We start from the raw sequence: 16852 nt of genomic DNA on the forward strand, positions 1-16852 counted from the left end.
GCGATTTGATCGCACGAGTAAGTCCATAAGATGTTTTTAAGGTTATGTGCATGTTTGATTTGGAGCCCGGGTGAGTTTTGAATGGGGCTCGGGAGGTCATGGACTTAAAAAAATGCAGGTTCAGGTGTTGCAGACACCAGCGCGGCCGCGGTCATTTCAGCGCGGTCCGCGTTGGAGCCGCGCGGCCGCGATGCATTTTTGTGCGGTCCGCGTGGCTGAGTCTGAGGGCTAGGGTTTCAGGTTAACCAGCGCGGCCGCGCACCAAAACAGTGCGGTCCACGCTGGAAGGGTTCAGAGAAGCCCCAATTTTTCTCCCACTCAGCGCGGCCGCAACACATTTTTGTGCGGTCCGCGCCAGGTTCTCAGAAAGGTATACAAGTTCGGAAAATCTCGGTTATTTTTCACTTTTTAAAAATCCAAAACCTAAGAGGCGATTTTCCAAACAACTTTTCTTCTCCAAAACTATTGGTAAGTGATTTCTAACTTAATTTCTTTATTCCTTAACATCTTTTAACATAATTTCAACTTCAAATCAAAGATTTTCATGGGGAAAATTGGGTGTTTTGGGTAGAACCTAGGTTTTCTACAAATTGAGAAGTTGGACCTCAATTTGGGGTCCGATTTAAAAACAAATCATATATTTGGATTCATGGGGGAATGGGTAACCGGGTTTTGGTCCGAACCTCGAGTTTCGACCACGTGGGTCCGGGGGTATTTTTGACCTTTTTGGGAAAAACCTTGAAAAATCTATTTTCATGCATTGGGGATGATTCATTTAGTAATTATTAATGTGATTAAGTAACTTATGACTAGATTCGAGCGGATTGGTGGTGGAATCAAGAGGTAAAGCTATACTAGAAGCGTGAGTTGAGTTTGGAGCATTCGAGGTAAGTGTTTGTTCTAACTTTGGCTTGAGGGAATAGGATTAGGATGATATTTGCTACTTGCTAATGTGGAGTACGGTGTATAGGCATGGTGACGGTTATCTATGCACCGGAGTCTAGCATGACCGTGAGTCTTGATTGCTTTTAATTCGAATAATGTGACACAAGCTCCTTGTTTATTTGATAAGTTTCATATAATGTGAACGGTTGAGGAAGAATGATTTAAAAGGAGAATGTGTTGTGAATACTCCCTTGCCGGGATGTGTAGACTGATATATATATTCTCCCTTGTCGGGATATTTTGGGCTGTTAGTTGTACCCTTGCCGGGTTAAAGGTATTGAGTTGTTATTCTCCCCTGAAGGGGTCTACTATATGAAGTCAAACATTATGAACTATATTATGGGATCGTGTGGCATGCCGTCCACTTATATATGATATGAATTGGGATCGTGTCGCACACCGTCCACTTGGTTATTGGCCTCCGTTGCAGGTGACATATTGTGCACTGTGATAAAGATGAAATGGGAACGGGTGGTACGCCTACCACGTGGTATATGGAAATAGGGATCGTGTGGCACGCCGTCCACCTATATATTGTTAAAAGGGATCGTGTGGCACGCCGTCCACTTATATACTATATTATGGGATCGTGTGGCACGCCGTCCACTTATATACTATATTATGGGATCGTGTGGCACGCCGTCCACTTATATATGATATTTTGGGATCGTGTGGCATGCCGTCCACTATATATATATCATGGAAACCGGAGTTTCTTCTGTTTATTTCCGATATTTCATTTTTATCTGTTACTCCCCGATAGCATGTCCCCTCCCAGTTTTACTTTGTATTATCTTGTTATTGTTTTCTTGCACTTGTTGTATATATATCTGTACATGTTAATTGTGGTAGGTACTGTCTAGCCTCGTCACTACTTCGCCGGGGTTAGGCCAGGCACTTACCAGCACATGGGGTCGGTTGTGCTGATGCTACACTCTGTGCATTTTTGTGCACAGATCAGGGAGCAGCTTACGGACCGCAGCAGTAGGACTTCCGGGAGCTATCTTCAGTCCAGGGACTCTCGAGGTAGCCTAGCTGGCATTCGCAGGCCGAAGTCCCTTTCCATGTTTTTCGTTTGTTCATCTTGTATCAGACAAACATGATGTATTTCCTTTCAGACATTGTTTGTAGTATTCTGTAGTAGTCCGTGAGCTAGTGACACCAGACCTTGGGTAGTGATGTGTATTAAACTTCCGCACTTTTGGTTCTCAGTCGCTTTAGATTTAAAGTCTTCCGCTTAAATTTTGTCTCGTTTATTATATTGTTTGGAAGAAAGCAGGAAAAATGTTTTTTATATTTGCCTTGCCTAGCTCCGATAGTAGGCGCCATCACGACACCCGATGGTGAGAAATCCGGGTCGTGACATATACATTAATAAAAAAAACATGAATACAACAACAAAATTCATGTGTTATTTTACCATGTGAACTAGACAAAGTATTAAAGTTGTCGATATTTTGTCCAAATATTTTGCAAGATTTCAAATGTGGATTGCTATCCATGTTATTCACGCTAGAGTACCTCTGGCAAAGATGATTAGCCTAACTAAGAAGCAAATAAAGTGAATATTATGATCTCTTAAAAATAGGCTTTTCACACAACCAAAAGCTTAAAAGCAAAAAAATTATGAAACAAGTTGGCCATTAGCAATGTTACTTTCAACTATAGTAACCCTACAACGAACCAAAATGTGGACTATATTATAAATTATAATTGGGAATTGCATTATTATTTCTTGCCTTTATTCTAAAAGCACATAAAAACCTATCCTTTTAGAAGACATAATTGTGAATTTGGCCCGCACATGAATTGTTGAATTGCCCACCACCATGTGAACCCATTAGAGCAATGTTAATAGGCAATGGCATCTTTCTAACACATAAAGTCCCCACCACCATCACCTTAATTCACTGGCTCTCATCATTCTCAGCGTGGGCAACAAAAACCCCTCCAACTTCCCAACATCTTCACATGGTCCTCACTCTTCATTCATACAGTTTCTTTCATACATACATCATCTTCTAACAATTTTCTCTTGCCTATATTAGGAAACATTTGGCAAACATAAGTCTTAGGTTCAGATCACATAGAGTTACTCAGTATCTGTACTAGTGGGAGATAACAGGTACATACTTCTATTGAATTAGTCGAGATACTCATAAATTGACCCGCACACCACGATTACCAAACAAAGAATTACGCAAGTCCAGGTTACATGCCCTTTTGACCCAAGATCAATTTATATAGTGTCATTTTTATAAGATACTAATTTAGTTATTCCTAATAAATTAAATATGAGGGACATTCATGAAATATATGATAAAGAGTTGGGGATAAAGGAAAAGGAAAGAAAGATGTCAAAACAATACAACCCCCCTCTCCCCAAGCCACCACAAAAGGGTGTTGAGAGGACATAGAGATAATCACGCCTATAAGGATCTACTTTCCAACAAAGCCAACTTTTATTTTTCCTCTCTTTTTAGAGACAAGAAATGTACAACAAATCTAAGCTAAGTGATGCATGTGATATATTTTATATGTATTATTATATCAGCATGCATGCCCTACATACTATATATACTATGTAAGTTTCGAGGAAGAAGCTAAGTGAATGTATTCAATGCTAACAAGAAAAGGTGAAGAAAAAGAAAGAAGAGTTATGGAAAAGAGCAGATCCTATCCACAATACTCATCTTCAAACTATTCTGGAGAATTACAAGGTGATCAATCAAATGTGTACACATTCAATGGTCCAACCACAAAAGGGTTTGCACCAGCAAATGATCCAGAAATAAAGAGGAAGAAGAGAATTGCAGCATATAATATGTTCACAACAGAAGGTAAAGTAAAAGCTACTGTAAGAGAGAGCTTTAAGTGGATCAAGACTAAGCTTACTGATATTCGTTACAGTGCTTGAACATTAATTACCCTTTGATAATCTCATGGAGTTTGCTCATTTCAATGGAATATTTTTTGTGGGATTTGAATGTGCGTAAGTGTCATGGAAATCATCAAGTATATATATGAAAATTAATTAGATGAGACTGGTTTCGTCTATTCTTTTACGATTTCTTGTTTTTTCTTTTTAATTATAAGACCAAAAGGCAACAAATAAAATCAAAGAGTAATTGTTTCATATTCTGGTGATCTGATCATTCCTTTTAATCATAAAGAACAATTACATTGTGTTTTCTTTAATTAATTTATTAAACTTTTAACATTTGGTGATATTTCATTATGTGAAAAAAAAATCAATCTTTTCTTTTTTCTAATGGTGTGTCTTGACTTTTCAATAGGTACTTCTATCTTCAGGAGTACATTAATCTGGTAATTCTATTCGCCTAGACTAACTTAGATAGTACAAAAATATCACTTAATATTTCTTATCTATATTGAAATTTTAACCGTGATCTCTCTTAGATTATTATCTTACTCCATTAACCGCAAGGATCGTTGAAAAAAAAAAACCCCTCTCGGATCCATCAGCGCTAAAATTCAAATCTTAATCATCCTTCTATAGGGATTTCCCTTTTAGATCAGGAGTAAAACTAAACATTTCACATGACGATAAAGTAAAAGAATAATCAATCTCTTCTCCAAACAAAAGAATGATCTATGTGGGATTTTCGCATTTCCTTTTTCAGGTATTAATCTTGATTAATTTATGAGATTTTGGTTTGAAGGAATTAGATGCTCTAATAATAATAATAATAATAATAATCTTTATACCATCTAAAAGATGTGAGGGTTTTGCACCTCAAATTCTGGAGCATAGTTCTAATGGTCTCAAACAGGAGTAGCATATGACTCTGGGCGAACAAGTTATTAAGGTTCATGAAAAATTGGATAAACTTATAGCTGAAGTCCAAAAAATTCAACAGAAGGATACTAAAGGTAAAGAGCAAATTGCTACTACAATTATCCAACCACCTCCTCAGGTAAGAGACTTTAAATTAAAGAGTCTTGATGACATTGAGGAATTTCTCAATAAGAAGTTTGGTGAATTTAGAGCTAACCCTCTAAGTTTAGAGCATGCGTCTACTAGCAATTTAAAAGTAGATGACGAGAGTAATAAAATCTCCGAAAAATATGCTCGAAAACCGTACCAGAATTTGAGGTGTAAAACCCTCACATCTTTTAGATGGTATAAAGATGTTTTCTTATCCAGAGTGATGAAATTACCAGAGTGTAATAGTACTCATTGGAAGTCTAAATTCATAGACGGACTCCCTCCCTTGTTTGTTGAAAGGATTCGAAATGTCCTTAGAGGCACATGGATGAGTATCAATTATGATACTTACTCATATGGTAAACTATTTAGTGTATGCACTCAGGAAGGTTTAGCTCTGTGTAATGAGATCAAGCTAAACCAATAAATTAAGAAACATCGTCTTACTGACAGACATCAATTAGGTGAATTCTGTGAGCAGTTCGCCGTTGTTATACCTTCCAAGAAAGAAATCTCATAAAAAGGAATTTAAAAGGAAAAAGGGTTCGCCGGAGAAACGTCATGAAAAGACCCAAAGAAAAAAGGTTTTTCATAAAGCCAGAAAGGGTTTTATTAAATCCAAAAACCCTCAGGCTTGCTACAAATGTACAAATGTGGACGTATAGGCCATTATGCAAAAGATTGCAAGATCAAAGATAAAATCAAAGAACTTGATTTAGATGATCATATCAAAGATTCTTTATGTAAGATTCTTTTGAACTCTTCACCAGAAATATCTGACACAGATGAAGGGAATTCATCAACAAGTGAAGACTTAAGAGTCCTTCAGAAAGAGAATTATATTTCATCTTCTGAAGATGAACAAAAGTTCTGTGATAAGGGACAATGCTCAAATCATTATTGTAATACTAATGATGATCTTTTTAATATTTACTCCCAATTTAGAGATTTAAAGATCAATGTTTTGACTAATGATAACATACTTTCTTTTAAGGGTTATCAAAGACTAAACTTCCTACAAGTTCAGAAGTAGGAACAGAGGTGGAAGAAGTTCCATCTCAAAAAGGACCTTACATCATGTCTGAAATCAGTAAAATGGTGAAAAATAAGTCTCAGCCTGAAAGGATGGCTACTGTCCAAGATTTAAATACTGAGATAAATTATCTCAAGAAAGAAATCTCTGAATTAAAGGCTTCAAATGTAGCCTTAGATGAAAGAATTTTAAAATTAAAAAATTCTAGTACAGTTAATACAAACCCCAGTATTAAGATAAATACTACTGCCAGTTTTTCAGAAGAAGATACTGCTAATACTTTACTTGCAGCCATAGATTTTTCTGAAGATGAATTTCTGGAAAAAGTCCAATATTTTATCACCCAAAAGGATTTTATAAAAATAACTTTTTTAACCGAGTACAATTTCAAAAAAGAGTTTGTTACTTTATTTGATAGTAGAGCAGATTTAAATTGTGCGAAAGAAGGAGTAATACCATTCAGATATTTTCATAAAACCACTGATCATTGAGAAAATGCTAGTGGTGGTCCAATGGGTATTTCATATAAGCTAAGATTCTTTTGAACTTTTCACCAGAAATATCTGACACAAACGAAGGGAATTCATCAACAAGTGAAGTCTTAAGAGTCCTTCAGGAAGAGAATTATATTTCATCTTCTTAAGATGAGCAAGAGTTCTGTGATAAGGGACAATGCTCAAATCATTGTTATAATACCAATGATGATCTTTTTAATATTTACTCCCAATTTAGAGATTTAAAGATCAATATTTTGACTAATGATAACATACTTGATCTTTTAAGGATTATCAAAGACCCTGAATTAAGGTCCAAACTTATTGGTAAACTTCCTACAAGTTCAGAAGTAGGAACAGAGATCGAAGAAGTTCCATCTCAAAAAGGACCTTACACCATATCTGAAATCAGAAAAATGGTGAAAAATAAGTCTCAGCCTGAAATGATGGCTACTGTCCAAGATTTAAGTACTAAGATAAATTATCTCAAGAAAGATATCTCTAAATTAAAGGCTTCAAATGTAACCTTCGATGAAAGAATTTTCAAATTAGAAAATTCTACTACGGTTAATACAAACCCCAGTATTAAGATAAATACTACTGCCAGTTCTTCAGAAGAAGATACTGCTAATACTTTACTTGCAGCCATAGATTTTTCTGAAGATGAATTTCTGGAAAAACTCCAATATTTTATCACCCAAAATATTTTAATAAAAATAACTCTATTAGTCGACTACAATTTCAAAAAAGAGTTTGTTGCTTTATTTGATAGTATAGCATATTTAAATTGTGTGAAAGAAGGAGTAATATCCTTCAAATATTTTCAATATCCCACCATAGCCAATATCAGAGGCGTCAGTTTCCACAACCTTTGCCCAAGTGGGATTAGCGAGAGTTAAACAAGGAAGGTTATGAACCTTCTGTTTTATTCTCTTGACTGATTCGGTATGACTATCAGTCCAAGCTTTTGGATTCTTCTTTAATCTATCATAAAGAAGTGTAGTATCTTTAGCAAGATCCTTTAAAAAGGAGAGATATAATTAAGACTTCCTAAAAATCGTTGAAGATGGGTCTTATTGGTAATAATATCAGGGAATTTAGAAGCAAATTCAATACTTCTATTAATAGGTATAATCCTCCCCTTTTCAATATTATGACAAAGGAATCTAACAGCATTTTGAAAAAATCATCATTATTTGTTTGGATATAACTAAACCATTTTGAATAATAATCTTTTTAAACAAATCTAAATGTTTGAAATAGGATTCTATATTTTTTGAAAATACTAGAATGTCATCAATATATACAATTATGAAATCCGTATAAGGAAGGAAGATATCATTCATAATTTTTTGAAATTAGGAAGGTGCATTTTTCAATCCAAAAGGCATAACATTCCATTCATATTGGCCCATTGGTACATTAACAGCAGTTTTATACCTATCCAATTCAGATATCTGAATTTGCCAATAACCTGATTTTAAATCAAATTTTGAAAATATAATGGCATCATGTAATCTATCAAGCAAATCCCTTTTATTAGGAATAAGATATCTAATCAATTTTAAAACCTTATTAAGGGTTTTGTAGTTAATGACTAATCTAGGGACTTATTGTTCCTGTTCAACATGTTTATTAACATAAAAAGTAGTACAAGGCCATTTGGACTGTGAGGGTCTATTCAAACCCTTATGCTGCAAGGAATCAATTTCCTTTTTACATAACTCCAAATAATCAAAGTTTATCTGTCACGACCCTAACCTCGAACCCAATCGTGATGGCGCCTCTTGTGAAGACAAGGCCAACCAACTCAACCCAACTCAACTTTTAAAGCAGTTAATCATAATAAAAATAGTCTAAACATGATTTAAACAATACTAAATAGCAGAAATATCGATAACAATGCGGAAAGTCCAACCTAACACAGCCCTAACTGGGGTGTCACAAGTCACGAGCCTCTCTAACCCATAATACTAGTCTGTTAAAGTCATAAACTACTACAAGTATTTGAAATTAAACAGAAATGATAGAGAAGTAGAGACACGGGGCTGCGGACGTCAACAGCTACCTCGTAGTCTCCGAAAAATCGTCTAGAACTGGAGGAATCAGCACTCAGGAGCGGTACCAGCTACGCCTGAATCTGCACACAGGGTGCAGGGAGTAAAGTGAGTACTCCAACTCAGTGAGTAACAAATGTAAATAATGACTGAAAGTAAGAAAACACGTAAAACACAAGGCATTCTATACTGAAGCAGTAAAAATCACTTAAAATAGTAAAATAGTGAAGAGTCAAGTAAATCCCCTTTTAACAAGTAATACAAGTAATTTACAGGTAAGTAAACAAACAGAAGCTCGCCCCTCAGGCACAGTATCAACAAATCCGCTCCTCGGGCAACATCTCAGAACAGTACAAGCCCATCGGGCTCAATCTCAGAATAATATCAGTCCCTCGGGCTCAATCTCACATCACAATGGGTACCCGTGCTCACTAGGGGTGTACAGACTCCGGGAGGGTCCCTTACGGCCCAAGTGCAATATTAAGCCATCTCGTGGCATCAAATCTAGGCCCTCGGCCTCATATCAATCAAGCCACCTCGTGGCATATTTATGTATCTCAGGCCCTCGACCTCATATCAGTATCAACGTATCCTCACAACTAGGCCATCGGCCTTACTCAGTCCAAAAATCATCACAAGCCCCTCGCGCAATAGTAAAACAATATTTCTCAGCCCAAAACATAATTTAAAAATATCATTTAAGTCTCAAAACTGAGTAAAGATGGCTGAGTAGTAAAACAGTGGAAAATACCATGATTGAGTTCAAGTAATAAATCAAAACAGTGAGGAAATAATAATAAAAATCCCCGAAGGGTTCAAATAGTTGACACAAAGTCCAAATACGGCAATCAACCCAAATCATGATAATAACATATAAGTTTCAGTCAAATACGCGATAAAATCATCAATCGGGACGGACCAAGTCACAATCCCCAATAGTGCACGATCCCGCACTCGTCATCGAGCAGGTGTCTCACCTCAATATAGCACTACGATGTGCAAACCAGGGGTTTCAAACCCTCAGGACATCATTTACAATCATTACTCACCTCAAATCGGCTAAATCTCTAGCTCGTGATGCCTTTACCCCTCAAATCGGCCTCCACGCGCGTCGAATCTATCCAAAATCAGAACGAATACGTCACAATATGCTATGTGAACAAGGCCCAAGCGAGAACAATCAACAAAGGGCATGATTCCCGAAATTACCAAAACCCGAGCCCCGGGCCCATATCTTGAAATTGGGTAAAATTTACATTTTCAGAATCCTCATACCCTCACGAGTCTAACCATACCAAAATTATCTAATTCCGGCATTATTTGGTCCTTCAAATCATCATTTTATATTTTTGGAAGATTCCACAAATTTTCTTCCTAAATTCCATCCTAAATCACAAATTAAATGATGAATTCAATGATAAATTCATGTACTATAGCCAAATTAGAGTTAGAATCACTTACCCCGATGAATTTTCTTGAAAACCTTCGAAGAATCGCCAAAATCCGAGCTCTCTAGGTCAAAATATTAAATAAAACCCAAAACCTCATATTTATAGAGTACCCCACAGGTTTCCACCTCTGCAGACCGCACAAAAACGACCGCGGTCCGCACAAAACCAGTGTGGTCCGAACAAAAATGACTGCGGTCGCACATGTTTTCATCTGCAGTGACAGACTTTAGTATTTTGGACATAACTTTCGCTACAAATGTCCAAATTGCGATATCTTTACCTTTATGAAAACTAGACATGAAGGGATAAAACTTTTGTTTTTGAATTATCTCAAAATTCTGTGTAGATCAAGAGATATGAGCTTCCGAAGTAGGACCAGTGAAATGTCCCCCATCGCGGCCGCACTGCATTTTGTGCGGTCCACACAACACCTACCGCGGCCGCACTTCATTTTGTGCGGTTTGCACAGCACCTACCGCGGACGCAATTCATTTTGTGTGGACCGTGCTAGTGGGTTCTGAGGCCTGCAACACTTCTGGACCTACTACAGCTATGATTTTCGGCCTAAATCATCCCGGAACATACCCGGAACCCCCGGAACTTCAAACCAATTATAACAACACATCCCATGACTTCATTCAAACTTGTTCAAAGCTTCGAAATGCTCACAACACATCAAATCACCAATTTAACATATGATTCAAGCCTAAGAACTGTAAGAACTCTTAAATTATGCATTCGATAAAAAAGTCTTTCAAATCTCGTCCGAATGACCTGAAATTTTGCACACACATCCCAAATAACACAACGAAGCTACTGCAACTCTCAGAATTCCATTTCGACCCCTATATCAATATTCTTCCTATCAACCAGAAATCACTAAAATATCAGTTTCGCCAATTTAAGCCTAAATCTTCTCTACAACTCCAAAACACATTCCGATCGCGCTCCTAAGTCACAAATCACTTCACGAGGCTAACCAAACCATCAGAACTCACTTCTGAGCCTTCTAACACATAAGTCAACATCCGGTTGACTTTTCCAACTTAAGCCTTCTTATAAGAGACTAAGTGTATCAAACTTCACCAAACTCATTCTGGAGTCGATTCGACCAACCCGATACCACAAAAACACGGATAACGAAACATAAAGAAGCTGAAATGGGGGAAACGGAGCGGTAACTCATGAGACGACTGGTCGGGTCGTCACATCCTACCCAACTTAAACAAACGTTCATCCTCAAATGAGTCAAGAAACATACATGAAACCTCAAACAAGTGAGGATATCTGCTCTGCATCTCCCGCACGGTCTCTCAGGTAGCCTCCTCCACGGGCCGACCTCTCCACTGCACCTTCACTGAAGCTATATCCATTGATCTCAACTTTTGAATCTGACGCTCCAAAATAGTTGTTGGCTCCTCATCATAAGTCAAATCACCCTCCAATTGAACCGTACTAAAATCCAGGACATGAGACGGATCTCCAATATACTTTCGGAGTATAGAAACATGAAATACCGGATGCACACTCGACAAGCTGGTGTGAGCACGTGATTTTTGCCTCACGAAAAAAATACTCCAAAATAAATCAAAAATAAAATAAATTTCTTTTACTGTGCAATTTTTGAATTTTTGCGTGATGTTTGTTAAATATTTGTCTTATATCCGTAAATGTTTACTTTATCATAACAAAATGAAAATAAAAATAAAAATATATGTTGCATGCATATCTAGGATTTAATTATGCATTTAATAATTGATTCAAAAAATAAAATCACAAAAATATGTGTCTGTTCTAATTTTAATATTTCACTGTGTGATTAATGTTTTGTCTATGTGTTAAATAATTGTTATAAAGTAATTAATATTTTTTATGAGGTTAAAATTATTTTATAATTAAAATTAGGAATTTGAATTAGAAAATGAAAAATAAAAAATATATATAAATGAAACTCGGACCTGGATTAAAATCCAGGCCCAAATCAAGATACCCCCCTCCACAGCCCAATCCAAAGAGCCCAGGTCCGGTCCAGTCCAAAGGAGTCAAAACGACAACGTTTGGTCATAGTTTATCATGGACCGTTGGATCAAATCCAACCAACGGATGAGATCTCATCACCCTAACCCATAATCCTTACCCGATCCAATACCCGGTTCAACCCGTCCCCCCCAAACTTAAGCCAAACGACACCATTTGGTTAAGTGGATAAATCCTGGCCTTCCATTCTGCTAGATCTAACGGTCAGAATAAACCCACCCCGTCCCTATATAAGGCCAAACCCCTACCCCGGCCCCCTAACTAAACACCCCCCTCCTCTCACTGTTCATCATCGTCCTCAGACCCACCCCTAACTCTAGCCGCCCTAACATCCCATCGCCTGAAACCTGGCGGCATCAACGCCGCCGGTCCCCAAAATAACACCCTAGAACCCCCTGAACATCCTCTATCCAAATATGCTAGCCACTTGGCTCGAATCATCCTGAAGATTCTCGAATCTTCATTTGAAGATTCGAGCCGAGCTTAGATCTAAACCAAACAACCCCTAGTTAACACCATAGTACCCCCTAGCATTCCTCGTTATGGATCTGGTGTTTGTTTGGCTCGAATCATTTCAGAGCTTCTCGAATCTTCTTTTGAAGATTCGAGCCAAACAAGAACAAACTCAGATCTGTTCTAAACTGACACCAAATGACCCCTAGGCTACCCTCACCCTTGTGTCATATTTGGTCCCCTTCGAATCTGACCAGAAATGGTTAAGTCCCAAATCGAACCTTCAAGAACCCTAGAAATACCAGACTTTTGGATTCTGCCCAAATTAAATAAAAATTGAGGTTTAATCGACCTTAGTCGAAGTATTTTCAGTGGAAAATACTTCGACTAAGGTCTGTTTGATTTCAAACAAAGTCCGAATCCAAGTTGAGTTCGAGTTGGAATAAAATTAAAGATTCAGAGGTATTTTTTCTATTTATTTTGTGTATTCTACGTGTATTTTTGTGTTTGTTTCCTTAGTCTGTGTAATTTTCCCATCTTTTATTGTCATACTGTCTCCTACCCGTCTACTTGATTCTAAATGTGAATTGTTTCGGTTGGTTGTGATTATTTACAATGTGTGTAATCGACTCGATTAAGTTCGTCGATTAGTTGTATTGTGAATCTTGTTTCTGAAAATGTTGACTGAAGCAACCTATTTCGGATGGATTATTTTGTTGTAATCAGTTGTTTCTTATTTGATAATCAGTTTGATTAATACTCGTTAATTAAGTCATCTTTGTTTATAGTTCAATAAAATCCATCAAATGGATGTTGTATGTGTGTTGATTTCTGAGCATTAAGTTTCAGGGCATTGTCAGTATATTGACAATGCTCCTGTATCTGTTTGATCCTAACTCAATGTTGAAGTTCTGTTTAAATTGTTATGTTGAATTCAGTGTGATCTTACAAATGTTGATTAGATGTAATTGTGTTAGAAGGTTACATTCTTAGTTAGGATTCAGTCCAAAACTTTAGGATTGGTTGTAGCTGTCTTAAATCAGATTAATAATCAGGTTTGAACAGATTTTAAAAATCTGTATTGTTAGAGTTTGACAGCAGTAATAATAGTAATCACAGTAGGATTTCTGAGGGTATTTCTGGGACAGAATAGTGAGGGTAATATGATAGCATAATGGGCTGAAAGTGGAAAGTTATTGGCTATTATTTAAAGTGATAATGGGAAACAAAGGGTAATGGGGCTGCTTAAAATCAGGATAAGATCATTTAAAGTATTCAAAAGCAGTTTTTATTGGGACTTTCTGATTTTTAAAGAGGAAAGGGGTCCAGGCAACACTTAAAAAGAAAGGGGCAGCCCTGTATAAATAGAGGGGGCTGGACAGACCTTAAGAAAGAAAAAAAAAAGAGAGTGAGAGATTGAGAGATTTTAAGATCAGATTTTAAGAGAAGGAGAGAACAGAGATCTGAAAGAGAGATTTTAGGACAAATTTTGAAGAAAACCTGATCAGATTTCGAGAGAGATTTTAAGAAAAAATACATCTAGAGTAAGATAAAAAGAAAGAGAATCAAGCAGAAATCAGAAATGAAAAAAATCAGAAATAGGAATTTGAAACAGAAAAGAAACTGAAATCTGAAATATTGTCTTTTCGTTGAATCTGTTTGGATTTATCTGATTCCATTGTTCAGTTAAAATCTGAAGTTTCTTTAAAAATATTGTTACTGTGCATATGGGTTCCTCGGGTCTTATTATTGCTCAAATCTGTGAAAATACTGATATTTCTGCCAGTATTTTGTTACTGCTGCAACTGCTGAAACTTACTTCTTCTACCTTCATTTCCAGGTACTTATTTTTAAATTCTATGTTGGAAAGAGATTCAGCATGACAAATCAATGAAGCTTGAATTGCAGTTCTATTTTTCCATTTATCTAAGTTTGTTATTATAAATTTCAGTTTTTTGTTTCATGTTGTTTCATATAGAAGTATGCTTGACATGTTAATTATTAGTTGATCATTCTCTTTTGAAATTCATATAAGTGTTGTAATAATATTACCTATTCCAGAATTTCATTAAAGTATAGTTATGGTTGAATTGTTAAGATAGGGAATATGGCATGAAGTTGGCTATTAATTAAGTCTTACGACATTATTAGACATGTATAAAGTATTCTGGGAATATCAAGAAAATGTGTGGTTAGTGTATTTCGATTGTTTGGTTGTGGATTAAGGCTAGATGATGATTGGTTGCATTTTATTCATATATGGCGTAATAATGATTATGGTTAACATCAATAGTCGGAGGTTGCATTAGTATCCTCCGCTATGTTTGCAAACGTCAAAATATGGCGAATAATGTTGTATGCAATATTACTTTATTAAGTCAATTAGGTAGATTTGTTCTCTTTCTTAAAATAACAAATGGCCTAGGAATGTTATAATGTGAAAGTTAGTAACAAGGGTTCACATAAATTGAGAATCCAATCGGTTTGATTATATATATATATATCTTACATTTAACCATAAGCAGAATTAACAAAATAATTAGGCCTGTTAGATTAAAAGCAAATATATGAGAATAAGATGAGATGTACAAGCACAAATTGCAACATTTTATATCAATGGTAATTAGAGATAGAATTTGCACTAAATAAATAATGAAAAATTGTTTAAAAATATTCTTCCCTTCATAAATCATTTTGTTAGTTTCATATACAATTCATTCTTTGGCACATATATATGTTGTATTTGTTAAAAATCATATTTTTATTCTTTTCTTCGAATTTGAATAGCAGGATGAATATAATCTATACTCGGAAATTATAATCGACGGGCAACATTTAATAAATTGTGAATTCATTTAAAAGAATTTTAAGGCATCCCTTAAATATGAATTTCTCAGGAATTTCATATAAAATGTGTAGATATAATAAACAATTTTGTGAAAAATCCATAATATTATTACAAAAATTTTGCGCAATTAGGGATGCATTCGCGTACCCTGACTATATTTTTAAAAGAAAAATTCGGATTATGCGTACGCACAATTTCGAGCGAATATTTAATAAAAAGGATTCCTCCAAAAAATGTTAAAATAATTTCATATAACCCGGGATGCGTAGTTCACTGTTTAAATATAAGGGTGGTGACGTTCTTAATTCTATTTTAAATCATGAACATATGAATTTGTAATAAAGGATATAATATGATCAATTATATTGTGTACACGTATGCGTGACATGATCCCTGTAATTATGAAAGGTATATAATACGAATATACGTACGCGTAATTCGTTTATATAATTGTAAACAATAAGTAAAAGTGGTAGTACAATCATGTAACAAAAACGTATTTAATAAAATCAAGATAATTAAGCTAATAATAAAAACAGTTGAGCGACCGTGCTAGAACCACGGAATTCGGAAATGCCTAACACCTTCTTCCGGATTAACAGAATTCCTTACTCAGGATTTCTGGTTCGCAGAATAATAAACAAAGTCATATTCTCCTCGATTCAGGGATTTAAATCGGTGACTTGGGACGCCTTAAAATTCCCAGGTGGCGACTCTGAAATAATTAAATAAATCCCGTTTCGACTGTCCTTCAATTGGAGAAAACTCCCCACGCGCCCCGCGGGCGCGGTGAAAAGGAGGTGCGACAGCTCTGGCGACTCTGCTGGGGATAAAAGTACTGTAACCCAGAACCACTGGTTCAGGGTTTAAAGAATTCGAGCTTAAAATAACTGCGATAATTGGCTTTATTTACTATATGATTTTCAACTGTTTATATGCTTAACATGCTAAATGTTTTTTTATCGCTTTAATATTATTTGAATTGTGAATATATACAACTGCTACGAAACCCCCTTCTTTCTGAGTCTTCTAAATTTATGGTGTACACGTGCGCGTGGCCCACCTTTCTGTTAAAGTCATACCAAATAAGACGGAGTTGGGACAAGTAACTAGGTCGGGTAGACTTTCGTGCTCCCGGTACGTTGCCCCCACTTCGGCTCAAACTGTCCGTTTGGGTAAGCCAGGTTTAGAACAATCAACCTCAGATTTTTCACCTAGAATAACTTAGCCATGTACCAGATCCCTAGTAGGAACGTCTATTTGCATCATGTACATTTGGCCTTGGAGACTCAACACAGGGGTTGGGTCTGTCTAGGGCAGGTGAACCCGAAACAAAAAGACCATCCTGATGCATCCTATTTGCTACTTGTGCATTCATTTGCCTCGAACATCTTGTTGACCAGCTTAAATAAAATCATGGTGAGAACCGAGGAATAAAGTGGGTTGTTTTAAAATTTTCAAAAAAAAAAATAGTTTTAAATCTTGAAATAAAGGTATTTAATAAATAAAATTTTTTGAAAATGATTTTTTTTAGTGTATATTTTCAAAATGAGTCTTGACTTTATTAAATTAAATTTCAGATACA

The 16852-nt window shown here is 36.0% G+C and overlaps 1 non-coding gene across 1 annotated transcript; it reads left to right on the plus strand.

The window, feature by feature from the left end:
• Window positions 1-3550: 3550 nt before the first annotated feature.
• LOC104215926 (uncharacterized) lies at window positions 3551-14616 on the plus strand. Its single transcript, XR_011406894.1, has 2 exons — window positions 3551-3785; window positions 14260-14616. It is a non-coding gene; the product is annotated as an uncharacterized protein (transcript).
• The last annotated feature ends 2236 nt before the right edge of the window (window positions 14617-16852 follow it).

This window comes from Nicotiana sylvestris, chromosome 4, assembly GCF_000393655.2.
Source record: "Nicotiana sylvestris chromosome 4, ASM39365v2, whole genome shotgun sequence".
Taxonomy (NCBI): domain Eukaryota; kingdom Viridiplantae; phylum Streptophyta; class Magnoliopsida; order Solanales; family Solanaceae; genus Nicotiana; species Nicotiana sylvestris.